The 27,967-nt window shown below is 39.1% G+C and overlaps 1 long non-coding RNA gene across 4 annotated transcripts; it reads right to left on the bottom strand.

The window, feature by feature from the left end:
- Positions 1 to 677: 677 nt before the first annotated feature.
- Positions 678 to 27,967, bottom strand: LOC106844428 (uncharacterized). 4 transcript variants are annotated; one of them, XR_006518976.2, is made up of 5 exons: positions 27,888 to 27,967; positions 26,657 to 26,822; positions 24,679 to 24,774; positions 5,115 to 5,225; positions 678 to 4,494 (listed from the first exon to the last, which is right to left on the bottom strand). It is a non-coding gene; the product is annotated as an uncharacterized lncRNA (long non-coding RNA). The 4 variants fall into 4 exon arrangements; XR_011497247.1 differs by lacking the exons at positions 678 to 4,494; positions 5,115 to 5,225 and adding an exon at positions 23,494 to 24,036 and having other exon boundaries at positions 27,891 to 27,960; XR_011497246.1 differs by lacking the exons at positions 678 to 4,494; positions 5,115 to 5,225; positions 27,888 to 27,967 and adding exons at positions 23,495 to 24,036; positions 27,748 to 27,881.

Below are 27,967 nucleotides of genomic sequence, written 5' to 3'. Positions count from 1 at the left end.
GGATGGGGTGGGTGAACCTCAACACTGCCCCAGAAAACCACACACACCATACAGGTGGAGATCCCCATGTCATATGTGACCACAGTGGTAGATGGAACCAGAATGAACCAGAGAGAGGAGGACCATCTCCCCATCACTGAAGTGATAGGGAAGACTTCCTCAACCCTCTAAGACTCCTCTCATTCTTTCTTCCTTTTCTATACCCAGCATCTGGAGGAGCTGGAATCTAAAAGAGGAAGCAGGGGAGCATTAAATCCTACATGACACTGGAAGGTTTAAACTGGACCAGGGTTTGCTATCTAAGTGACTGAAGAGTTAGGGAATTCATCTAAGAGATTTTAAGGCGTGGGAAGGGGGAATTTTGGCATCAGAATAGTCAGGCAGAAAACGCTTTTCTCTTTATACAGTGATTTTCAATTCTGCAGTAAACCAAGACATTTTTTATGGACTATTAATATTATGGACTATTTATAATAACGCAGCCACAGAAAACAGCTTATAACTAATTTCAAATAATTTCTTTAGGGTAAATTCTCAGGAGTAGTTAAGATAAAAGCTATGAACATTTTTTTTAGGATTGATAAAATATGACTTACTCTATATTCTAAACCACTTTGCAATTCATTTTGTTTTATAAAAGACAAAACCATATCAGCACTGGTGAAAATTAGGGAGATTTTATTATTTCTTAAAAGAATACCATAAGTCTTATGACACCAGCGATAAATCAGAAGGTAATTCCCTCTTTACTCCCTTTCTTCTTTCTTCCTTTTCTAGAAGGCTGTTCAGACTCCAGATATAAGGGTAAAACACTCATGTGCTTGGAACCCAATAACTAAGTTTTAAAAAGCAAAATACATGGTATTGATCGTAAATTTTCTGCAACATATGATCTACTTATAAAATTGGACTTTGCTACTAATACTTGTTTATGTAGATAGCTCCTATCCTAGAAATCTGAGAAAAATCTAATGTAATTGTAGAATTCGTGGAGAGTGGGAGCAAAGAGTAAAAATGCAAATGCCTTGTTAGCAGACATAAATGTAGGGGTGGATTTGTGCTGTCGTTTCAGAGCTAAATCTTCATCCCTATTCAATGGATGGTTCCAGAGGGGCTCCCTGGCTTTTACAGTCTGGAACACATACAAGTCGAACAAAGTAGAAAAGCTGGGAGAACTATCACTTACTAATTATTTCCTGATTATAGCAAAAATATTAGAAAATGTTTTTAAAAATCCTAGTTCCAATACCGAGAGGAGATCACACTTAGTATTTGTGTTTTCCCTTCTGGCTCAGAGTCTTTGCCTCACACTTTTTTCTGAGATCTGGACTCATTTTGTCAAACAATATTGAAAAAATTGTTCTTACCAATGAATTGTTGATACTTTCAATGAATATAAATTTATACTTATAATTTTGGTTACTGGTTTACTGTTGGTACAGAAACAACCCAATTTAACTGCTTTGATTGTTAATAGGATAAAACTCAGTTTATTTAACTGATTGTATGATTTGCAAGTTTTCACGGCCATCTAAAGCTGCAGGTTCCCGTTGCTTCTACCACTTTGCATGTATTTGAACTATAAGTCACTGTCTCAATGACTACTCTCAGTGGTGCACACCTTTTACCCCAAGCAGGATGGGGTTACGTTAGGGTCTTTATCCCTGTGTTGAATGTGAAGAGCATCTGCCGTGAGGGGAGCAGAAACCACAGTCATCCTGTGAGACGGCCCACAAGGGAGGCCACCAGCAAGAAAGGGGCTGGCACACTCCTTGGGCTTTTCTCTAGAAGACTTCAACCAACTCTACTCCCACAGGCCCAAAGTGGGAATAATGAGAAGCAGAAGCCATATAAGAGAACAAAACTCCAAGTGGGGCTTAGAAGTCAGCCCAGAGCCCTGTATGTTCTCCACCTAATTGTGACCTCTAGTCAGGACAGTAGTGTAGATTAAAGAGGCTGTGAAATGGGGCTTGTGGATAAACCATAATATTCTTAAGTTTCCTGGGGGTCCCTTCTGAGGAGTGGTTCATAGACAATTTTAGGTCATTTACAAGTTGGAGATCATTTTGAAAATCTAATGGAAGCCATGGATCCTCACTCCAGAAACCTGCACAGACCCACTTGCAGCCAGAAACTTGCATGAGTTTTAGGCAGCTAATTAACTCCTTGCAGCTCTTTGGTCAGTCTCAGTTTAGGAATGGGCTGGAGAGGGCTCAGTTCCCTGATTCTGAAGGATTTAAGTATGCTCAAGTGGGGAGGGGATGGACCGAGAATGCAGAAGAGCCTGAGCCTGATAAAGGAGCAGGCAGCTTCTTACTCTGGCAACACTATCTGGCTTCCCTCCTTCTGGGTGGGTTACAGCTAGCAGCCTATCACTTCAGCTAGCAGGTCTGAGATGGCTGATGGTAGGGTTAGTAACTTAGTCACTCAGTTAACTGGGCAAGCAGTGAAATCTGTTTAGTAGAATACTTAAGTTTAATTATTTGTAGAGTTATGTAGGCAGCTGAGATCTAATATCATTGCGTCAAACCATCAGTCACCCAGCAATGAAAGGAGACCCAGGCGAGGGCTAAAGCCCAAGAATCTCCTGGTCAAGCCTGTCACTGCCGGCCACAGTATGAAGACCCTCTATCCACAGGATTCTCTTCCGCCTGCAGTGGTGTGAAGACCCTTAGTACGCAGACACACAGAAACCTAACTCCCTCTGGATCTCCAGATGAAAATATCACTCGCTGGAACAAAAGGTCAGAGACGTAAGAAAAATCTACCAGGCAGTGAGAAGGAAACATAAATGACATTTACTATGTTTATACGAAGTGTCTAGAATATGCAAATCCACAGTACCTTCATCAAGTTTCTTTCCTGGACTAATTCTCTGATTTCTAATGAGGCCTAAACTCTGGCTGAAAAACTGTGAGGTCAGATTTCCAGAGGAGTGTTATCATATATTTATTATATTCATACACTTCTCTCCTGTATGTTGCCTGATGGTTAGTGAGAGCTGATTTCTTGAAAAGAACTGCTCACATTCACATACGCAAAGTCTCCTGTGTGAATTCTCTGGTAAACTCTGAGCTGTGACTTCTGGCTGAAAGCTTCCCCAAATGCATTACATTCACAGGGTTTCTCCCTTGTGCACGTTCTCTGATGTGTTCTGAGGTCCAATTCCCAGGGGGAAGTCATCTCACGTTCATTACATTCATAGGGTTTCTCGCCTGTGTGCATTCTGTGATGTGCTGTAGGGGCTGACTTACAGATTAGTTTTCCCACATTTATCATTTATAGGGTTTCCCTTCTGTGTGAGTTCTCTGATATTTCCTTAGTTCTGATTCCTTGCTGACAGTTTTACCACATTCATTATATTCAAAGGGTTTCTCTCCTGAGTTCTCTCATGTAGTGTGAGTGTTAACTTACAGCTAAAAGACTTGTCATATTGATCACATTTATAGGATCTGTTCCCCATGTGAGTTCTCTGATATTGTCTTATGTCAGAGGTATAGTTGAAAGCTCTCCCACATTCATTGCATTCAAAGGGTTTCTTCTCTATGTGAGTTCTCTGATGCCCTTTGAGCTGACTTTTCACTGAAAGCTTTCCCATGATCACTACAACCATAGTATTTTTCCTCTGTGTTTTCTTATGTGCAATGAGGTGTGATTTCCTAGAGAAGGATTTTCTCCACTCATTTCACTCACAGGGCTTCACTTTTCATGAGTTCTCTGATTTATATTGAAGGCTGGTTGGGAACTGAAGATTTCCCTACATCTGTTGTAATCACAGTATTTCTCTGCTGTGTGAGTTCTCTGATGTAATGGCTGGTTTTTCCATGTTCGAGGATTTCACTCCTATGAGTTCTCACATGTTCTCTGAAGTCAGAATTTTCTGCTGGAAAGTTTCCCTCTTGTGTCAGTTCTCTGAACTTGAGTTATCTTACTGAAATTATCCCCATTTTGATTATATTAATTTTCATTAGATTCAGTGGCTCTTTTCTGTGTGAATGGTCTGAGAGATAATGAGGATTGATTTATCACATTTTTGCCAAATTTATAATTACAGGATCTCAGCTTTGTGTGGGCACTCTAAGGTATAGTAAGAGCAGTCTTGTCATGGAAAGCTTTTCCATGTTTATTATATTCAAGAGCTTGCCTCAAAGTCTAGATAGTTTGATGCTGAATAACTTCCTTCTTGTAATTGAGATCTTTCATGCTTTTATTATATTTAGGAGATTTCTCTTGATTGTAAGTTCTCTCATCCCTAATGTTGACAAGCCATTTCTCTACAGTATGGGGCCAACGTGACGAAACCCAGGTATGTACACACTGCAGTATCACAATTTACGAAGCATTTTTCTTGAAATAAGCATCTATGCCCAGTTTACGTGGTTTTCCTGAAACTTTCTCTTCTCAGTGGTCAGTATTTTGTCTTTGATGATTGCTACAAATGTTTCCCTTGGTTTTCTTGGCTCTTCTTTAATAATTTATCAGGTTGGTAGTCTTCTAAAAAATGAGACAATTAAAAACATTGTATGAAAGTTAACAATGGGGCTTATATACATACATCCTATTTTATATTTGACTCCTTGGTTTTTGGTTCTGTCTCCCAACAGTAAAGTAAATCTAAGTGGAATATATACATATATGTGTATATATATTCATATTCCACTTATATATTACATATACTCTTGTACTGAAAAAAGAGAGAGCAAGTTGGCAATGCATACACATACGTATTTATAATTTTAAAATGTAATTTTCAAAACTATGTAGAGAAGGGAAAATAAAGGAAAGGAAGAGTAAATGGAGACAAGATTTTTAAGAAAGTTGCATTCTGGGTCTAGGAAACCAGACAATGGGATGAATCAGCAAGGACTATGAACTGTAAGTAGAATTACAAGAAAAATTAGCAGACAAGGGTTTTCAGAGGCTTTATCAGAGACGGGGTTTGGATTGGGGAGGTATATCCAGGTCTAGGTTCTCCTACTAGAGAACAAAATGCCAAAATATGGATCCAAAAGCCAAATATAGATTACAACAGTAGGATATTCTTAATTCTTATTTTTAATCTATATTTTGCAGTTAGATTTCCTGAGGAGTCCTGTTCCAGGCCAAAATCCTACCTGTGGTCTTCCAGGCCCACTGACAGGCAAAGGCTTTATCTGGCACGCCTCACTGGGAGGAAGCTGCCCTCCTCACACTAGACTTGGTGCACAGTCGATGCACTGCAGTATCTGGGAAGAGTTAGATTCAAGGATTCAGTCTCCTTCCCCAGCCCCCACCATGGCCAACCATGTTCTTACGTGTTTCTGAATTCCTGAGCGGGCATCTCCATTTGGAGTCCTTCATAGGCAGCACTGATAACAGACACTATTTAGGTACCTCTTTATTGGGACCTCCTTATCGGGTGGCCTTGAAGATGCTTTTCCTCACTCTAACTCAGTACTTTTCCACTCCTATCCCTCTACCTCCCTTCAGCCTGTGTCCATAAAATTTTTGGAGCTTTTTGTTCAGGGCTTCCTAAGCAGTGAGGTGATCCCCCCAACCCCCCACCTACACTAGCTCATCTGACCCTCACATAGTGCCATTCCATGGGGACACATGGAATATAGAGTGCCAGTACCTTCTTTCTCTTCTTGGCCTCTTGCTTAAACTACTGCAGTAAATGAATAAGGGCTTAATATGGCTTGGGCTCGTCCTAAATGAACACCTAGACACTTAGCAGCTCTCTAATAGTTCCGTTTTTTCATTCCATAAAACACCACCAAAATAAATTTATGACGGCACTGATTTCCTCATGTTTAAAGGCATAGTTCAGGCTCCAGTTTTCTTGGCTTTCATTCATAGGAACACAAACGCACAAGAGGAAAGGTAAAACTGCTAACAGGAAAAGCCACTTTCTGCCTAGATTGGATTTGCTGCTCTAACCTGCTTCTGGTGCCTTGGTTTATATTAGTGTTGCTCAAAAGTGAAGCTCTCCTGACCCTCAAATCTTCAGTTTCTGCTTCAGTATGCTCACTCATTTTCCCGAAACTATCTTACCTCTCCAATTCCTAACTGTTTCCCATCTAATTTTGAACATATATAGTTTTAATTATCTATGAGAATCTTAAGGATCATAAATTTCATACTGTTCCAAGAAAATTTAGAATGATCCTTTATATTTATTTATTATAAAAGTTCTTACATATATTTGACTGCTATTGTGCTGGTGCTACCCACATTCCACAAACAGTATTAGGCATATGCTAAAAATGTGAGATGTCTTGAACCCACAGCATTTTTATTAGTAGATAAAAGAATGATGGGGTATTTTTTTTGGAAAACAAAAATTTTACATTCATTGCATGCACAGTAGATAAATGACCATTCCATAAGTCCACTATACCCCACTCCTTTGAGCTCATGGCAACTATCTTTTTACTTTCTGTCTCTATGAATATGACTGCTCTAGGTATCTTATATAAGTGGAATCATACAGCTTTTGTCATTTTTTTTTTTTTCGAGGAAGATCAGCTCTGAGCTAACCACTGCCAATCCTCCTCTTTTTGCTGAGGAAGACTGGCCCTGAGCTAACATCCATGCCCACCTTCCTCTACTTTATATGTGGGACACCTACCACATCATGGCTTTTTGCCAAGCAGTGCCATGTCCGCACCTGGGATCCGAACCTGTGAACCCTGGGCTGCTGAGAAGTGGAACGTGCAAACTTAACCGCTGTACCACTGGGCTGGCCCCCAGCTTTTGTCTTTTTGTGACTGGCTTATTGCATTTAACATAATGTCCCCAAGGTTAATCCATGTTGTATCACGTATCAGAAGTTCCTTCCTTTTTATGACTGAATAACATTCCATTGCATATATATATACACCACTCAACATTTATTCATTCATATGTCAGTTGACACTTGGATTGCTTCCATTTTTTGGCTTTTGTGAATAATGCTGCTGAACATATGGGTGTACAAAAATTTAGACTCTGATTTCAATGCTTTTGTGTATAAGCCCAGAAGTGGAGCTGCTGAATCATATGGTAATTCTAGTTTTAATTTTTGGAGGAACTGAACTGATTTCCATAGCAGCTGGACCATTTTACATTTCCACCAACCGTGCACAAGGGATCCAGTTTTTCCACATCCCTGCCGACACTAGTTATTTTGTTGGCTGGTTCTTTTTTTGCTAGTAGCCATCCTAATGGGTGTGATGTGGTATCTCATTGTGGTTAACAAACAAGTTTTTAAGGCAGTGACTAGAGAAAAATAAGCTGTTTCATATTCAGACTTTTAGAAAAAAGATTAGTGTATAACACTACAAATGTTCCTTTAAGCACTGATAGTCCAAATGCTTCTAATATACATTTTACAGGCTTACAATTAAATGAATATTCTGCAAATTTCATTTTGATTGATGATTTCAAAAAATAGGGTTTTCTTTTAACATTTTTATTGTGATAAAATATATGACAGAAAACTAACCATTTTAATCATATTTAAGTGTCCAATTCAGTGACATTAAGTATATACACATTGTTGTGCAACTATCACCACCATTTCCAGAAAATTTTCATTACCCCAAACAGAAACTCTGTACACATTAATGATTCCCAATTTCCTCTTCCTCTAGTCCCTGATAACCTCTACACTCCTTTTTGTCTCTACAAATTTGCATATTCTAGGTACCTCATGTAAGTGGAATCACACATTTGTCATTTTGTGTCTGGCTTATTTCATTTAGTATAATGTTTTCAAGGTTGATCTGTGCTGTAGCATGTATCAGAATTTCATTCCTTTTAAGGCTGAATAATACATTGTATGTACATATCAGATTGTGTTTACTCATTCATGTGTTGATGGATATTTGGGGTCTTTCTACCTTCTGGCTACTGTGAATAATGCTGTTATGAACATGGATGTACAAGCATCTCTTTGAGTCTCTTTCATTTCTTTTGGGTATATACCTAGGAGTGGAATTGCAGGATTACAGGATAATTCTATGTTTAACTGAGGAACCACTTGTTTTCCATGGCAGCTGTACCATTTTTCATTCCCGTCAACAGTGCACAAGGGTTCCCATTTCTCCACATCCTCTACAACTGTTATTTTCCATGTTTTGTTTTCTTTTAATAAGAGCCATCCTAATGGATGTGAAGTGATATCTTATTGTGGTTTTTATTTGCATTTCTCTAATGATTAGTGATGTTGAGTATCTTTTCATGTGCTTATTTTCTATTTGTTTATCTTCTTTGGAGAAATGTCTGCTCAAGTCCTTTGTTCATTTTTATAATCAGGTCACGTTGTTGTTGAGATTTAGAAGTTCTCTATATATTCTAGACATTAATCCCTCATCAGACATACAATTTGCAAATATTTTATCCATTCTGTGAGCTGCCTTTTCTCTTTGTTGATAGTGTCATATGACGCACAAAAGTTTTTAATTTTGATAAAGTCCAATTTACCTATTTTTTTCTTTTGTTGTCTGTGCTTTTAGCGTCATATCCAAAAGATCATTGCTGAGTCCAATGTTATATAGATTTTGCTCTATGTTGTCTTCTAAGAGTTTTATAGTTTTAGATCTTACATTTAGGGCTTCAATCTATTTTGAGTGAATTTTTGCATATGGTGTAAGATAAGGATCCAACTTCATTCTTCTGATTGTGGATATCCAGTTTTCCAAGCACCATGTGTTGATTTGCCTTTCACCTTGGAATGGTTTTGGCTGCTTTGTCAAAAATAAATTGACCATATATGTGACAAATTTATTTCTGGGCTCTCAAATCTATTCTCTATGTGTCCTTATGCTAATACCACAATATTCGAACAACTGCAGCTCTGTTTTTTACAATCAGAAGGTGTAAGTCCTCTAACTAGTTTGGTTCTTTTTCAAGATTATTTTGGCTACGTGGAGTCCCTTGAGATTACATATGAACTTTAGGATGGGTTTTTCCATTTCTGCAAAAAATGCTGCTGAGATTTTGATAGAGTTTGCATTGAATCTGTACATTGTTTTGCGTAGTACTGTCATTTTAACATTAGGTCTTCCATTCCATGAACATGAGATGTCTTTCTACTTATTTTTGTCTTTAATTTCTTTCAGCAATGCTTTGTAGTTTTCAGTGTATAAGTCTTTTGTCTCCTTGGTTAACTTTATTCCTAAGAGTTTTATCTATTCATTTGCTCATGCGATGTAAATGGAATTATTTTCTTAATTTCTTTTGGATTGTTCATTGTTCTACTGTATAGAAATGCAACTGATTTCTGTGTCTTAATTTGGATCCCACAACTTTCCTGAGTTGGTTTATTAGCAAGTTCCCTGAATTAGTTTGTGTGAGTGCATGCGCACGTGTGTGTAATCATTGGGATTTTCTACATATAAGATCATGTCATCTGCAAAGATAATTTACCTCTTCCATTCCAATTTGGATGCCTTTTAAAATTTCTTTTCCTTGCCTAATTACTCTGGCTAGAAGTCCCAATACCATGTTGAATAGAAGTGGTGAAATCAAGCATCTTTGTCTTGTTCCTGATCTCAGGGGGAAACCTTTAAACCTTTCATCTTTTAGTAGATTATCTGTGGGTTTTTCCACATATGGCATTTATCATGTTGATGAAGTTGCCTATGATTCCTAGTGTATTGAGTGTTTTTAACATGAAAGGTTGTGGAATTCTTTCAAATGCACTTTCTGTATTGAGATGATTATGTGTTTTTTTCCCCTTTCATTCTACAAATGTGGTTTATTATATTAATTAATTTTCATATGCTGAACCATTTTGTATTCTAGGAATAAAACTCACTTGGTCATAGTGTATAATCTTCTTAATATGGTGCTGAAATGGGTTTGCTAGTATTTGTTGAAAATTTTTCCATCTATATTCATAAGGAATATTAGTCTGTAGTTTATTTTTCTTCTAGTATCTTTGTCTGGTTTTTGTATCAGGACAACACTGGCCACATAAGAAGAGTTATGCAGTGTTTCCTCATCTTCAGTTTTTTTTGAAAAGTTTGAAAAGGACTAGTGAATTCTTCTTTAAATGTTTGGTATAGGTTTCAGGTCCAAGATGGCAGCATAGGAAGACCCTGAACTCACCTCCTCCCACAGACACACTGAATCTACACCTACATATAGGGCAATTCCTCCTGAAGAAGAACTGAGGACTGATTGAACAGTTTCAGCACAACAAACAACAGAGGGATCACAAAGAGGTGGATAGGAGAAACAGACGTGGTATTGATGGGAACCCCACCCCTGACACAATGACCTGTAGCAGGGAGAGATATCACTGAGGGGCCTGTGTGCAGGCTTGCCCACCCTGCAGTACAGCAAAAAGCAATAGTATAAAGGGCACCTAGACTATATGGGAAGAAAGTCCATTTAATAACCCTAGAGCATCTGCCAAATGAGTGGGAAATGCTGGAACTCTCCAGGGTCGGAGGCACCAGTGGTCACCATATTTGTGTTCCCCCTTGACCTTGATAGTGCAGGCAGGAGCATAATCCAGATGGTCTAGCTGGCCTACTGTGGTTACCACAGCATACCCCAGGCTTCTGGTGCACACCAGCTCCACATCATAAGGCACCCCCAGCACAGCATGCCCCAGGACTCCCTGACCCACACCCACTCAAGCTCCAGCTGTTCCACTGGGGCAGCTCTGGTGAGGCATACCCCAGGACTTCCTGGCTCATGACTGCTCTAGTTCCAGCTGTCCAGCCAAGGTGATCTGAGTGCGACATGCCCCAGGACGCCCTGGCCTGCTCTTGCACCAGATCCTGCTGGCTTGCCAAAGCTGCTTGGCACACGCAGTCTACACAAGAGATGACTCTTCAAGACTGAGAGAGGTAGCTGTTTTCCATAATTCATAGAAATAAAGACAGAAAGTCAAACAAAATGAGGAGATAAAGGAATATGTTCCAAATGAAAGAATCAACAAAATAAAAGCCCAGAATAAAACCCTAATGAAACAGAGATAAGTAATTTACCTGATAAAGAGTTCAAAGTAATGGTTATAAAGATGCTCACTGAACTCAGGAGAAGAATGGAAGAACACAGTGATAACTTCAACAAAGAGACAGAAAATATAAAAAAGAACCAATCAGAGCCGAAGACTATGATAACTGAAATTAAAAATACACTACAGGGAATCAACAGCAGATCAGATGATACAGAAGAACAGATAAGAGATCTGGAAAAAAAACAGTAATCACTTGATCAGAACAGAAGAAGAAAAAAGAATTTTAAAAAATGAGGATAGTTTAAGGGACCTCTGGGAGAACACCAAGCATACTAACATTCACATTATGGGTATCCAAGAAGGAGAAGAGAGAGAGAGAAAGGGGCAGAAAGTTTATTTGAAGAAATAATGGCAGAAAATTTCCCTAATCTGTGGAAAGAAACAGATGTCCAGAAAGCACAGAGTCCAAAACAAGATGAATTCAAAGAGATCCACACTGAGACACATTAAAATTAAAATGACAAAATTTAAAGATAAAGAGAGAATCTTAAAAGCATCAAGGGAAAACCAAGTCACATACAAGGTAACCTCCATTAGATAATCAGCTGATTTTTCAGCAGAAACTTTGCAGGTCAGAAGGCAGCGGAATGATATATTTAAAGTGCTAAAAGGAAAAAAACTTACAACCAAGAATACTCCACCTGGCAAGCTTATTATTCCAGAATTGAAGGAGAGACAAAGATTTCCCAAGACAAGCAAAAACTAAAGGAGTTCATCACCACTAAACCAGCCTTACAAGAAAGCTTAAAGGGTCTTCGTTAAATGGAAAAGAAAAGGCCATAACTATACATAAGAAAATACATTAAAGAAAAAAATCTCGCTGGTAAAGGCAAATATTTATTACAGGCAATGGATCAGCCACTTATAAAGCTAGTATGAAGGTTAAAAGACAAAAGTAGTAAAACCAATCATAACTACAATAAGTAGTTAAGGGATACACAACATAAAAAGATATAAAATATGATGTCAAAAACATAAAATGTGGGGGGAAAGTAAAAATCTATTACTTTTAGAATGTTTTCAAACTTAAGCAACTATAACTTAAAAGACACTGCTATATATATAGGTCGATATATATGAACTCCATGGTAACCACAAACCAAAAACCTACAATAGATACACAAAAAAGAAAAAGGAACCCAAACATAACACTAAAGAAAACCACAAGGGAAGAGACGAAGAGAAGAAGAAAGGAACAGATAAAGGCTACAAAAACGGCCAGCCAAGTGGTGCAGCGGTTAAGTTTGCACATTCTACTTTGGCGGCCCAGGGTTTGCCGGTTCAGATCCTGGGTGCAGACATGGCACCACTTGGCAAGCCATGCTGTGGTAGGCGTCCCACATATAAAGTAGAGGAAGGTGGGCATGGAAGTTAGCTCAGGGCCAGTCTTCCTCAGCAAAAAGAGGAGGATTGGCAGCAGATGTTAGCTCAGGGCTGATCTTCCTCAAAAAAAAAAAAAAAACAGAAAACAACTAACAAAATGGCAATAAGTACATACCTATCAATAATTACTTTAAGTGTAAATGGACTAAATGCTCCAATCAAAAGACATATGGTGGCTGAATGGATAAAAAAACAAGACCCATTTATATACTGCATACAAGAGAGTCACTTCAGATCTAAAGACACACACAGATTGAAAATGAAGGGATGGAAAAAGATATTCCAAGCAAACGGAAACAAAAAGAAAGCTGGGGGTAGCAATACTTAGAGAAAATAGACTTTAAATTGAAGACTGTAACAAAAAACAAGAAGGACATTACATAATGATAAGGGGTCAATCCAAGAACAGGATATAACATGCATAAATATTTATGCACCGAACATAGAAGCACCTAAATATATAAAGCAAATATTAACAGTCATCAAAAGAGGAACTGACCGCAGTACAATAACAATAGGGGAATTTAATACCTGACTTACATTAATGGATAGATCATCCAGACAGAAAACCAATAAGGAATGATTGGCCTTAAATGACACATTAGACCAGGAGACTTGCTAGATATATACAGAACATTCCATCCAAAAACTGCAGAATGGACATTCTTTTCAAGTGCACATGAAATATTCTCTAAGACAGATCACAAGGTAGACTGCAAAACAAGTCTCAATAAATTTAAGAAGATTGAAATCATATCAAGCATCTTTTCTGACCACAGCAGTATGAAACTAGAAATCAATTATAAGGAAAAAACTGGAAAAAAACATACATACAGAGACTAAACAATATGCTACTAAACAACCAATGGGTCGATGAAGAAATCAAAGAGGAAATAAAAAAATACCCTGAGAGAAATTAAAATGGAATACAACTTTCCAAAATCTATGCGATGCAGCAGAAGCAGTTCTAAGACAGAAGGTCACAGTGATACAGGCCTACCTCAAGAAACAAGAAAAATCTCAAATAAACAATCTAACTCTACACCTAAAGAAACTCGAAAAAGAATGAAGCCCAAAGTTAGTATATGGAAGGAAATAATAAAGATAAGAGGGGAAATAAATGAGATAGAGACTAATAAATAAATAAATAAATAAAATCAATAAAACTAAAAGCTGGCTTTTTGAAAAGGCAAAATCAATAAACTTTCAGCCAGACTCATTGAAAAAAAAAGAGAGAAGGCCCAAATAAATAGAATCAGAAATTAAAGAGGAGAAATTACAACGGACACCACAGAAATACAAAAGTCATAAGAGACTACTATGAACAATTATACTCCAACAAATTAGAGAACCTAGAAGAAATGGATCAATTTCTAGAAACACACAACCTTCCAAGACCGAATCATGAAGAAATAGAAAATCTGAATAGAGCAATTATGAGTAACAAAATTGAATCAGTAATTAAAATACAAAAACAAAAGTCCCAAAAAACAAAAGCCCAGGTTAAATGGCTTCATGGGTGAATTCCATCAAACATTTAAAGACGCATTAATACCTATCCTTCTCAATGTATTCCAAAAAACTGAAGAGGACAGGACGCTGCCAAACTCAGTTTACAAGGCCAACACTACCCTGATATCAAAACCAGACAAAGACACTACACACAAAAAAAATTACAGGCTAACATCCCTGATCAACATAGATGCAAAAATTCTCAATAAAATGTGAACAAGTGGAATTCAACAATACATTAAAAGTATCATACACCATGATCAAGTGGGATTTATTCCAGGGATGCAAGGATGGTTCAACATCTGCAAATCAATCAATGTGATACACACATTAATACAACAAAGGATAAAAATCATATGATCATCCCCATAGATGCAGAAAAAGTACTTGACAAAATTGAACGATTTATGATAAAAACTCTCAATCAAATTGACATAGAAGGAACACACCTAACATAATAAAGATCATATATGACAAACCCACAGTTAACATCATACTCAATGGTGAGAGCTGAAAGCTTTTCCTTTAAGATCAGGAACAAGACAGGGACTCCTACTCTCAGCACTTTTATTCAACATAGTATCAGAAGTCCTAGCCACAACAATTAGGCAAAAAAATAAAAATAAATAAATAAAAGGCATCTGAATTGGAAAGGAAGAAGTAAAACTGTCATCATTTGCAGAAAACTCTAAAGAGTTCCCCAAAAGGTTATTAGAACTAATAAATGAATTCAGTAGAGTTGCAGGATACAAAGTTAATACACAGAAATCAGTTGCATTTCTATACACTAATAATGAGCTATTAGAAAGAGAAATTAAGAAAACAATTCCATTTACAATTGTATCAAAAACAATAAAATACCTAGGAAAAATTTAACCAAGGAGGTGAAAGAACTGTACTCCCAAAACTGTAAGACATTGATAAAAACAAACTGAAGATGACACAAATGGAAAGATATTCCATGCTCATGGATTGGAGGAATTAATATTGTTAAAATGTCCACACTACCCAAACAATCTACAGAGTCAATGCAATCCCTATCAAAAACCAATGGCAATTTTTACAAAACTAAAACAAAGAATTCTAAAGTTTGGATGGAACCACAGAAGACCTCGAGTAGCCAAAGCAATCTTGGGAAGAAAGAACAAAGCTGGGGGTATCATGCTCCCTGATTTCACACTATACTACAAAGCTACCGTAATCAAAACACAATGGTACTGGCGCTAAAACAGACACATAAATCAATGGGGTAGAATAGAGAGCCCAGAAATAAACCCCTGCATATACGGTCAATTAATCTATGACAAAGGAAGCATGAGTATAGAATGGGGGAAAGACAGTCTCTTCAATAAATGGTGTTGGGAAAACTGACAGCTACATGCAAAAGAATGAAATTGGACCACTTACACCACATACAAAAATAAATTCAAAATGGATTAAAAACTTGAACATAAGACCTGAAACCATAAAACTCCTAGAAGAAAACAAAGGCAGTCAGCTCTTTGACACCAGTCTTAGCAATTTTTTTTTGGACCAGTCTCCTCAGGCAAGGGAAACAAAAGAAAAAATAAACAAATGGGATTACAGCAAAATAAAAGCTTTTACACAGTGAAGAAAACCATCAACAAAACGGAAATGCAACCTACTGAATGGGGGAAGATATCTGTAAATCATACATCCAATAAGGAGTTAATATCCAAAATATATAAAGAACTTACACAACTTAATATCAAAAAAACCAAACAACTTGATTAAGAAATAAGCAGAGAACCTGAACAAACATTTTTCCAAAGGGGACACAGATGTACAGATGGCAGACAGGCACATGAAAAGATGCTCAACATCACTAATCATCAGGGAGATGCAAAGCAAAACCATGAGATACCAACTTCACACCTGTCAGAATGGCTATTATCAAAAAGACAACAAATAACAAATATTGGCGAGGATGTGGAGAAAAGGGAATACTTATACACTGTTGGTGGGAATGTCAATTGGTACAGCCACTGTGGAAAACAGTATGGAGGTTCCTCAAAAAATTAAAAATAGAACTATCCAGCAATTCCATTTCTGAGTACTTATCCGAAGAAAACAAAACCACTCATTCAAAGGTATATATGCACCCCTAAATTCAATGCAGCATTATTTACAATAGTCAAGATATGGAAGAAACACAAGTGTCCATCAATAGATGAATGGATAGAAAAGACTGCTGTATATAAATATTATATAATATATATAAAGGAATATTACTCAGCCATAAAAAAGAATGAAATATTATCATTTGTGACAACATGGATGGACCTAGAGGGTATAATGCAAAGAGAAAGCCAAACATCGTATGATTTCACTTATAGATGGAATCTAACAAATAAAACAAATGAACAAACAAAACAAAACAGAATCAGAGATACAGGAAACAAAATGGTGGTTATCAGAGGGGGAATGGTTTTGAGGATGGGTGAAATGGGTGAAGGGGATTAAGTGGTACAAACTTTGGGTTATAAAATAAGTCATGGGGATGTAATGTAGAGCATAGGGAATATAGCAAATAATACTGTAATAACTTGGTATGGTGACATGGTAACTAGACTTAGCATGGTGATCATTTCATAATGTACATAATTATCAAATCACTGTGATGTGCATGTGAAACTGATAGGATATTGTATATCAGTTATACTTCAATTAAAAAAATGTTTGGTATAATTTACTACTGAAACCGCCTGGCTCTGGGCTTTTCATTGTTGGGAGATTTTTGATGACTGATTCAATCTCCTTACTAGTTGTACATCTATTCAGATTTTGTATTTCTTCATGAGTCAGTTTTTGTAGATTTTGTCTTGCTAGGAATTTTTCTATCCAATTTGTTGGTACAGAATTGTTCATAGTTTTCTCTTAGTCACTTTAGCTAAAGGTCTGTCAATTTAGTTGACCTTTTCAAAGAACCAACTTTTGGTTTTGTTGATTTTCTCTGTTTTCCTACTCTATTTTATCTATCTCTAGTTTAATATTTATTATTTCTTTCCTGCTGCTAGCTTTGGGTTTAGTTTGCTCTCACCTCTTTTTGGTTACTTAACATGCAATGTTAAGTTACTGATTTGAGATCTATCTTCTTTTTTGATGTATGTGTTTACAACTATAAATTTTACTCTTAGTATTGCTTTCACTGCATCCCGTAAGTTTTGGTATCTGGTTTTCATTTTCACTTCTCTCAAGGTATTTCCTATTTTCCCTGTGATTTCTTCTTTGACCCACTGGTTCTTTAAGAGTGTGTTGCTTAATTTCCATGTATTTGTGAATTTTACACTTTTCTTTCTGGTTTTGTTTTCTAGTTTTACTCGTGATCAGAAAAGATATATGGTATGACTTCAATTTTTTAAAATTTATTAAGACTTGCTTTGTGGTCTAACATATATAGTCTGTCCAGGAGGATCCATATACTTGAGAATGTGCATTATGCTGTTATCTGGTGGGAATTCCATATGTATGTGTAAAGTCTAATTGGTTTATAGGTTGCTCAAATCATCTATATCTTTAATAAAGATTTCTGACTGGTTTTTCTATCCATTATTGATAGTGGGGTATTGAAATCTCCAACTATTATTATAGAATTATCTACTTCTCCTTTCAATTCTGTCAACATTTGCTTTATATATTTTGGGGAGTCTGATGTTCACTGTATATATTGTTTTGGTGAATTGACCTTTTATCAATAATATAAGGTCTTTTGTCTTTTGTGATAGTTTCTGATTTAAAGTCTATTTTATGTGCTATTAGTATAGCCACCCTAGGTCTCTTTTGGTTACTATTTGCATGGAATATCTTTTTCCATCCATTCACTGTCAACATATTTGTGTCTTAGATCTAAAGTAAGCCTTTTGTAAACAGCATATAGTTGATCATATTAAAATTCATTCTACTAATCTCTACTCTTTGATTGGAGAGTTTAATCCATTTACATTGAAAGTAATTCCTGATACACAAGGACTACCCTCTCCTAGCCTGCTATTTGTTTTCTGTATGTCACAGCTTTTTTATTCCTTATTTCTTCCATTACTTCCTTCATATGTGTTTAGTTGATTTTTGTAGTGACACATTTTGATTCCCTTTTCATTTCATTTTGTGTATATGTTAGATATTTCTATTGTTGTTACCATGGGTATTACTATAATATCCTAAAGTTGTAACAATCTAATTCAAGTTGATACCAACTTAACTTCAATCACATACCAAAAAATGCTCCTCCCAAACAGCTCCATCCCTCTCCTTTGTTATTGCTGCCAAAAACTACATCTTTATATGCTGTGTGTACAATAACATAGACACAATTATTTTCTATGCACTTGTCTTTTAAAACTTGTAGGAAAAAAAAAGGTTACAAACCAAAATTACAATTTTGGCTTGTACGTTTGCCCACATACTTACTTTTATTGGAGGTCTTTATTTCTTCATATGGTGTCCAGTTACCGACCAGCATTCTTTCAATTCAACCTGAAGCATTTCTTGTAGGGTGCATGTAGTGGTAATGAACTCCCTCAGCTTTTATTTATGGAATGTCTTAATTTCTCCTTCATTTTTGAATGAACGTTTGGTGGGTACAGAATTCTAAAGTGACTTCAAATATAGCATCCCACTGTCTCTGGCCTCCAAGATTTCTGATTTCTAATAATCTAATAATTTCATTGAGAATCTCTTATATGGAATTGTAGTGTAGGTGCCTGACATAAAGCTTTTTTGCTTGTAATGTAAGTGCCTGACATTAACCTTTGATTGCAGAGGCATCCATTTCAAAGATATCCATCTTGAATAAACATATTGCCAACAACTAGACAAAGAGCCAAGCCACTCCCACCCATGAAGGTCCTCTTTGAGAAAGCCTTGGGTAACCTAGATAACTACCTCTTGAGGGACCCCACTTTCCCTTCCCACACCTTAATTTCTGCTCTTATGTTTTAAATTTGTCAATGGAGAGTGAACCTGCAAAACCCTAGGCAACCCAGTAAAGGCAGTAAAGGCAGAAGCCCAAGTCTGCAATCTCTCTCTCTCTCCTTAACCTTGCTTTGTGACCCACCCACAGGCATGCCATGTACCCTCCAGGACTTATGAGTAATAAATTTTGTTTTTTCAAAGTTCCCAGATGGTTGTTGCTGAGATGTGTCTTACAATCATAATAAGAAGCACAAGGGCTAGTCCAGTTGCAACAGTGGCTACAATCAGGGAAATGTCTGTAGGGGGTAGTACAGGCCCAGGTGAGTGCCTCAGGCACCCCGAGCTGATAGCATTGCTGTTTATAGGCTGAGACCAACAGAAACAGTAACGAACTACTTCTCTCTTGCTGCTTTGAAGACTCTCTTTGTCTTTGTCTTTTGATAGTTTGATTACGTGTCTCAGGGTGAGTTTCTTTGGGTTTATCCAAGTGGTAGTTTGTTCACCTTCTCAGATTTGTAGATTCATGTCTTTCAGCAAATTTGGGAAACTTTCAGCCATTTTTTCTTACAACAATCTTCTGTCCATTTCTTTCTTCTACTTCTTCTGGGACTACCGTGCTGCAGGAGATCACAGCAGCATTCTTGTTAGGCTTTAAGCCTAGGAAAAATAAGTTCCAAATGGGTGGCTGGGAGATATGTGATCTGCTGCCTCTCCATTAGTTATCTGTCATTTAATAGCTTCTTGTAGTCTAGCAATAAATTCCGTGTATGGTTCTTTAGGCCCCTGAATGATCCTCTGAAATGAGACAGTGGCAGTACCTTTCATCTCAATCTTTTCCCATGTTCTCAGGCAACAGTGTCTTAATTGGTCTATAGCTTGATCCTCCATCCTTAACTGATCTAGTACTCCAGCCCAAGGCCCGATGCCCATCAACTGTTCTAAGGATATCTGTCTGGCCTGATTATGTGCAGCCGCTGTCTCTGCATGGTCCTGCTACCACGTGCGAAACTACAAAAACTCCCCAGGGGCTAAGACAGTCTTTGCCAAAGTTGAGCAGTCCACAGAGATCAGTCTACTGCCCTCAGCAATCCCCTGAATTATCCCAACTGTGAAGGGAGAGTTAACTGCATAATTCTGAACTGCCTGTTTTTAACTCTTTTTTTTTTTTTTTTTTTTTGAGGAAGATTAGCCCTGAGCTAACTACTGCCAGTCCTCCTCTTTTTTGCTGAGGAAGCCCGGCCCTGAGCTAACATCCGTGCCCATCTTCCTCTACTTTATATGTGGGACGCCTACCACAGCATAGTGTGCCAAGCAGTGCCATGTCCACACCCGGGATCTGAACCAGCAAACCCCAGGCTGCCGAGAAGCGAAATGTGCAAACTTAACCACCTCGCCACTGGGCCGGCCCCTGTTTTAACTCTTTTAAGATCTTAAAAGGGAAAGCATCATGAATAGCCTCATATATGCCATTGGGATTTTGAGGATCAACACCAGGAGCCCCTCTCTCATGAACCGTTACAGGGAATGCCATGTGAAGGGCTTCCAGATCTCCCTCCTTTAATGCTTGTCTAATCTCCATTTGTAACGTTGAAAGTGTGGAAGCTGGAGGACACTTGGCTATGGTGCCGCCAACAAACTCCGGAATGAGTGGAGGAGACAGAGAGACCAGAGGTAGCAGTGGAAATATATCATCAGGCTCAGGTGCCGTCGGCCACATGTACTCCTTCCTTTTAGTAGCCGTCCCTTCAGGGACTGCATATTCAGGGCTCTATATGTGATAAGTAAAGGAGCCTCCATCTTCTCTGTCTGTCTCTCCTTCGCTCTCCTCTGAGGAGTCATGGGTTTGGAGGGGCTCTAGTATGGAACGAATTAATGATCAAGTGTTCCATATAGTCACAGGCATCGGAATACCCTTCTGATATTCTTTCTTTAACTCAGTTCCCACATTTTCCCAAGATTGTAAATCCAACATAGCCAGAGTAGGAAACCAAGTACAGTGCTTCTCTATGATCTGCAGCAACTCAAACAATTTATTTTTACTGACCTTAGCCTCCCCCCTGCCCTCAGCAATTGCCTGAGTAAGCAGGTGTAAGGAAAATATTGTTCTGTACTTTCAAAGTTACCCGTTTTCCCTGTTAAAATCCCTGGAAATACTTACCCCAACAGGAATCTTCAGAGGCCTCTATCCACACCGCTTCCAGGTCCCGCACCACTAAAGTCCCACTTTTGCTCTTGGCGATGTTTCCTTTGAGCCTCACGTTGGGCGCCACTTGCTGCCGAGACGGGCTAGGCAGCAAGCTGAAGGAGCAGACGGAATTTATAGACAGAACACAATGTATATATTCAATGGGACAGGGGACCATCAGCCTCAAAGACTGAGATGAGGTCCCTCTGCTTGCCACGTACTTATTTGCAGGCAAAGAAACACAAGCATGTACAATAGCAGGAACTCATGCCAGCAGGCACACGCAAGCCAAAGCCCAACGGTTCTATTCTTCGTCCCTCTGATGCACACCACACTTAGTGGGTATCTTAAGAACAATCAGCAAGATATGCAGGTGGTGTTCCGTTCCTGCAAGGGCCCGGTGTTCCCAAGCCCCTTGCCTTCATGCTTGATAACATACTCCCCTCCGGCCTTGGATTCCAGAGCACAAGCAATCTGGTATAATAATTATGAGAGTCAGCAGATCACATATCTCCCAGCCACCCATTTGGAACTTATTTTTCCTAGGCTTAAAGCCTAGCAAGAATGCTGCTATGATCTTCCGCAGCACTACCATATCATGTATGGTACCATATCATGTTCATTTCACGGTGTCCCACAAGTCCCTTAGACTCTATTCACTTTTCTTCATTCTTTTTCCTTTCTGCTCCTCAGAGTCAATGATTTCAATTATCCCGTCTTCAGAATCATGGATTCTTTCTTCTGCCTGCTCAAATTTGCTGCTGAATTCCTCTAGTGAATTTTTCATTTCAGTTATAGTACCTTACAGCTCCAGAATTTCTGTTCAGTTCTTTTTTATAATTTCTCTTTGTTGATCTTGCTCTTACAGAATTTTCCCAATTTTGTTTAGTTGTCAATACTTTCCTTTAGCTCTTTGAACATATTTAAGACAGTTGTTTTAAAGTCTTTGGCTAGTAAGTCCAATGTCTGGGCTTCCTCAGGGACAGTTTCTGTCCATTTATTTTACAGGGCCAGGTTTCCATGTTTCTTTATATGCACTGTAATTTTTTTGTTCAAAATTGTTCATTTAACTACTATAAGACGGTAACCCTGGAATTCAGATTCTCCCCCTTCCTCAGTGTTTGCTGTTTATTTTTTGATTGTTGAAGATGGTAGTACTCCATTTGTTTTGATACTTTTCTACCAGTTTTTGGAAAAACTATTCTTTGCTGTGTATGATCACTAAAGTCTCTCTTCCTTTAGCTCTTCTTTAGCTAATGTCTTAACAGAGATTTCCTTGAATGCCAAGAGCTCTCCTAGGCTTTGCAAATTGGCTTTGCGCTGGAGCAGTTCTTTAACTCTTAGTTTGCTCTGAGCCTAGGAATCAACCCAAGGTGAAAGCTTAAGGTCTTCTTATGTCTTTCTGAGCAAGCATATTGCCTGGGCACGCATGTGGCTTTCCAAATTCCCTTGTATACATGGCTGCTTTTGAATGTCCCACTTTCTCAAATAGTCTCACCCCAGCTTCACCTCCAGACCTTAAATGATATGTTTCCACCTGTAATCTCTTGCCCCAGAGGTCTGTGGGTTCTGCAGCAATTAATAGCAGTGCCCACCACTTTTACACCTGAGTTCCAAGTTATATGAAACAGACAAGTACCTTGCATCCCCCAGGTTAAAATGGATGTACATAATAACTTGCAAATAAGGTCTGCCATGCTCTCTGGTTTCAGGGAAAGAAATGGGAACCAGGCTGCCACTGCTTCAACACCAAAACCACCATCAGGTCACAGAGGGGTTGGGGAAGGAATGAGTAAAAACACCAGAAAACTTTCCTATCAGTCTGAAGATAGCTTTTTCTTGGTCAGATGTTCTCCTGGTTGCTATAAACCTATTACTGTTTTCCACAGCTATGACAAAATTGGTTCAGACAGTTTCTGCCTGTTTTTTTTTCCCGATGTTTCTGTGGGAAAACGAGCTTGGAGCTTCCTACTCTACAATTTTGCTCAAACATCTGAACAGATTTTCAAAGGTTTTTTAACTTTCAGATTTTTAGTTTTGTTCATATCATTTGCAAGTTCTAGTTTTACTGAACTGTGATATTTCTACTCTGTGGAATTTACTAAAGTTTTCCTGCGGGGTTCTAATGTATTTTTATATTTTCTGAATATACCATTGGCATTGGTTTATTCTTTATTTCCAGAGTACACAGTTTGAAAGACATATCTAGACATTAGATTCACCTAGAGCAGAGTTTCTCAAATTTGTCATTATTAACATTTTAGAGCAGGTAATTCTTGGTGGTGTGTGGTGGGGGTGGTAGTGGTTGTCTTGCACATTACCAGACATTTAGCAGCATTCCTAGGTTTTTCATGAAATACTAGTAGTATCTCCCCCTTAGCTGTGACAAACAAAAATGTCTCCAGACATTGCTAAATGTCCCACGGTGCGCGAAATCACCCTCTGTTGAAAACCACTGTCCTAGAGCATAGGCCAGATAACAAATATTTTCAGCTTCACAAGCCATATGGTCCCTGTCATTTGTCAACTATTTTGTAGTATGAAGGCAGTAGCTGTCAATACATAAAAGAACTGGAGTGGCTGTGTTCCCAAAAACTTAATTTACAAAAACAAGCGTCGGGTTGGATTTGGCTCAAGGGCTGTAGTTCACCAACCCTTGTTCTGGAACTTCAGTTGTTCTCCACTATATTTCGTATAAAGCCAGAGAGGAATATTAACGTATACTATATCTAAGTTGTTTTTGTTTCTCCTTATCTCTTATAATTGTTGTTTTATGGATTCTGATAAACTTATTACCTGATGCATAGATATTCAAAACTTTTATTGTTCTTTTAAAATGGTCTTTAAAAAACATTCAGGGCCAGCCCCGTGGCTGAGTGGTTAAGTTCATGTGCTCTGCTTCGGCGGCCCAGGGTTTCGCCGGTTTGGATCCTGGGTGCAGATGTGGCACTGCTCATTAGGCCATGCTGAGGCAGCGTCCCACATGCCACAACTGGAAGGACTCACAAATAAAATATACAGCTTTGTACTGGAGGGATTTGGAGAGAAAAAGCAAAAAAAAGAAAGATTGGCAACAGTTGTTAGCTCAGGTGCCAATCTTAAAAAAAAAAAAAGACTCCACATAATTCAAGTGCCCTTTTTCTCATTTAATATTGTGCCTGAATTCCTGAATTCAAACTTTAGCAGCCAAGTAAAAGAACCCTGGATTATTTGTATATTTATTGGCTTACTAATTTATTATTTTATATTTAACTTTCCACATTATTTTTTAGGTATATCTCTTTGGTACAATGTGACAGCACTTCTTTTAATTCCATATTATAGAACCAACGATAAGATTAATGTTTTCTCTTTCTCCCTAAATATCCTTTAACCTCCAATTTAGTGCCTTTTCTAATATTTCTTAGTTTTTATAATTTTACCATTAATTAAAAATCTATAACTTGATTTGTCACTTGTAAATGATATACTTGGGCTCCCAGTTTTTAAAGATCAGAAAATCAGTATGCTTACATTGCATTGGTTATGTTATACGCTCACCTTCCACATTACATTGGATCTCTTCTTTGTAAACTTCCAAAGATAAAGGCTTCTAAAAATTCCCACCTCTAACTGATCTCTTTGGATCTAATCTCCCCTGGACACCTTCTGCGAGTGCTCAGTAACTCACCTGGGGAGCTCCTATTTAGAAGTTCTTCCTCTAATAACCATGGATCTTCTCCTTCCTTCAACTTGAAGGTCACAGCTGGTTTTCTAAAGCAATACTCTGCAAGTGGAAAATAATTTAGGATTTGGATCAGCTGCGTGGGCTTCAATGCTTCTGAATGTAAAGGAAGGTGCAGCTTTAGGAACTGTACATTGAAGGTGCTCACTTGACCTTTTTGAGGAGGTGACAAAAGGAATGAATGTCCTTAAATCTCTGAATCTCAAGACTAAATAATACTAAATTCTACAAATGGTCCAGGAGTGTTGGGTTTTATGAAAGGGACTGCACGGGGACTTCCACTTTATTTCCTCACGTCAAACAAGTAGAAAACCATACAAAATTGGACAACAGGCAGTACAGGATAAAAATTATTCAGAAAAAGAAAACAAATTAGGTGAGCCTTATTATTGTCACAGTCTGAAAAATTTCTAGGCTACAGCACAGCGAGGGGAAACCAAAGAGAGCCTGACAGTCTCAGTAAGTTGAGGAGAAAGATGTGGAGCTTTGAAATGCCAAGGCAACTAGAATTGGCAGGACAAAATCCTGCAGAGGAAAGAGCTATAGTGAGGGAGAGCTGTGGAGATCTCAGAAAGGTCCCCTTGAATCTCTGGGTGAGCATGGACTTGTGCATGCATATAGGAAATTACCTGAGGCTGGAAAAAGAACCACTGGGAAGGAGTAGGTTGGAAAATCACCAAAGCACACAAAGATGGGAAGTTTGTTATCCCACCAGCCAGAGCAGAAAGACCTCTTAATTCATGGAGGATTCAGTAGAATAACCTGAAAGCTTCTGCCTTAGTACAGGAGCAAAAAAAAGGTGCTGTGAACCCAACAGAAAAAGCTTAAAAGCAGACCTCGAAAGGATCAAACTAATTCCAGAAAAGATATTTCTGTTGCTTAAGCCATCTGGTCCGTGGCATTCTGTTATGGCAGCCTGAGTAGTCTAATACACTCATAAAACAAAAAATGGAAAAAAGCTATGAAATATCGACAAATTAAAAACCTCTCCTATTTGAAAAATACCATTAAGAATATAAAAAAAAAGGTTGAGAGAAAATATATACAAATTATTTATCTGAGGAAACATTTTTATAGAGTATATATAACTCTCCAAATCAGTAAGAAACAATGTTTTAAAATGGAAAAAAGAATCAAACAGGCACTTCACTACAGAGGAACAGATGATAAACACGCTCATTATTAGACATTAGGAAAATTCAAATTAAAACTAAAATGAAATACATTACAAACCTAATACAATGGCTCTAATAAAAAACCTGACATTATTAAACGCTAGTGAAGATGCAGAGCAACCTGAACAATCGTACACCGCTGAGGGAATGCAAAATGGTGCAGCCACTTTGAAACACGGTTTGACAGCTTCTTAGATTAAACATACACTTATTATGAGACCCAGCAATCCCACTCACTCCTTGGTATTAACCCAAGAGAATGAAGACGTATATCCACATATGAATGTTCACGGCTGGACACAATCTGAAGATGCATCCACGGGAGAATGGATAAATTGTGGAACAGACACACAACCGATCACCACTCATCAAGAAAAATGAAGATCCACTGAAACATGGTCTTGAGACAGAGTCACAAACAGGTGGCCCTGGACAATTCACTGACTCTCTCAGGTCCAATTTCTTTAAAGTTTCAAATGAGACAAAAGTAGACGACCATGGAAACCCTTCACGAACATTCACTGTGGGATTCTCTGAGGTCAGGATAACATCACTAGTGCCACATGTGGTGTCAGACGTGTGACAGCAGCATCTGTAAAGAGTGGGACCACTCAGGCATAGAGGAGACAGAACTTCCTCCCTCTGCCTGGATATCCCTTATTCCCAGACCTCACCCTCACAAGCTCTCCAACAAAGCGGCCTTGCCTGAGCAGCCTGCCCTAGGGCCACGGCAGCTCATCCCAGCTCACCTGGCTCCTCTAAAGGATGGCTCAAACTCCCCATTGTCACAGTGTGTTGGCTTCTGAACGTAGTAGGATCACCAAGTCGGGCTCATTCTTGTCAGGAGGATCAAGAACTGCTTGGGGCTGTGCAGACCCGCTTCCTTCTGGGCTCTTCTGTCTCTGCTCTGAAGCTCTGGTGAGAGGTCAAAGGTCAGGCGGTGCTCTCCTCTAGGTAAGGCTCCTGTTACCAGAGTGCCCCTGCTTCCTGCCTCACAAGAGCTGGTTTGCTGTAAAATGAATTTCCCAGGAGCTGGGGTCTGGGCCTGGGCAACTAATTTTAGGAGTTCACTATAATCTCAGACGGAAAACACAGACTGCCTGCCAGCACATGAAGGGCTAGGAGGCTCTGTCTGCCTCAAAAGATCTGAGGAGACAGCAGAAACCGCGGAATACACGGCACACATGGTAGGATTCCATCTCCATTCACTTCCCTTATATCCCTGGGGATTTGGGGACAGGTCACTCTGCTAAGTGCTGTGAAGGCTTCCAGGCAGGCGTGATGTTAGACAAAGCCTGAGACTGGAAGTAAAGCACACCTGCCCTTGAATCCAGACTCCCTCACTGCTGGCTTGTGACCTCAGCACATTGTTCCACCGACCTGAGCCTCCGTTGGTATTTTTATTGCGTATGGTCATACCGACTTCATGAAATAGTTGTGAGGTTACATTAAGTCATCCAATGAAAGGAACAAAGTGTCTTCTAACTATAACAGTTGTCACTTACTCAGGGCTTAGTACCCTGCACTAGCCTATTCGATTGACAGGTGATGACTTATCTAAGTTTCACAACAACGCCATGAAGCAGCCATTACCAATATCCTCCCTGTCCGGTGAGAAATTGGACTCTCACCCGGGGGCCTTCTGTCGCCCCACCTGCAGGTACAGGGCCGGGACTGGCCGGGCCTTTCTGGTTCTCCCCGCCGACCCACCGCCCGCGCTCTCCGGCCGCTCACGGTTGCCATTATACACGCCCCCGCCCCGCCCCGCCCCGGGCCTGTCGTGGGTCGGGCTGCAGGCGGGCGGGCACGCGGCCTCCGCCCCCGACGGGCTGCGCCGCACCTGCACCCCGGAGCCCCGCACTGAGGGCTGAGGCTGGGGGTCCCTGGGCCTGGGTGCTCCCGCGCTCTGGGTCACAAGTCCACTCCTCTCAGGAAATCCCCGCTGTGTCCCCCTCCCCGCAGTCCCCCCCAGAGCCATACAACCAGGGCTCCAGCGTCAGCGCCCCGCCTGGGCCGGGAGCTCAAGAGCAGGACAGCGGGTCAGGGCCTGCACATGCGCA

The sequence above is a fragment of the Equus asinus genome, chromosome 23 (assembly GCF_041296235.1).
Source record: "Equus asinus isolate D_3611 breed Donkey chromosome 23, EquAss-T2T_v2, whole genome shotgun sequence".
NCBI classification, from domain to species: domain Eukaryota; kingdom Metazoa; phylum Chordata; class Mammalia; order Perissodactyla; family Equidae; genus Equus; species Equus asinus.
The sequence above is the reverse complement of the archived record's forward strand: the minus strand, read 5'-3'. Positions and strand labels throughout refer to the sequence as shown.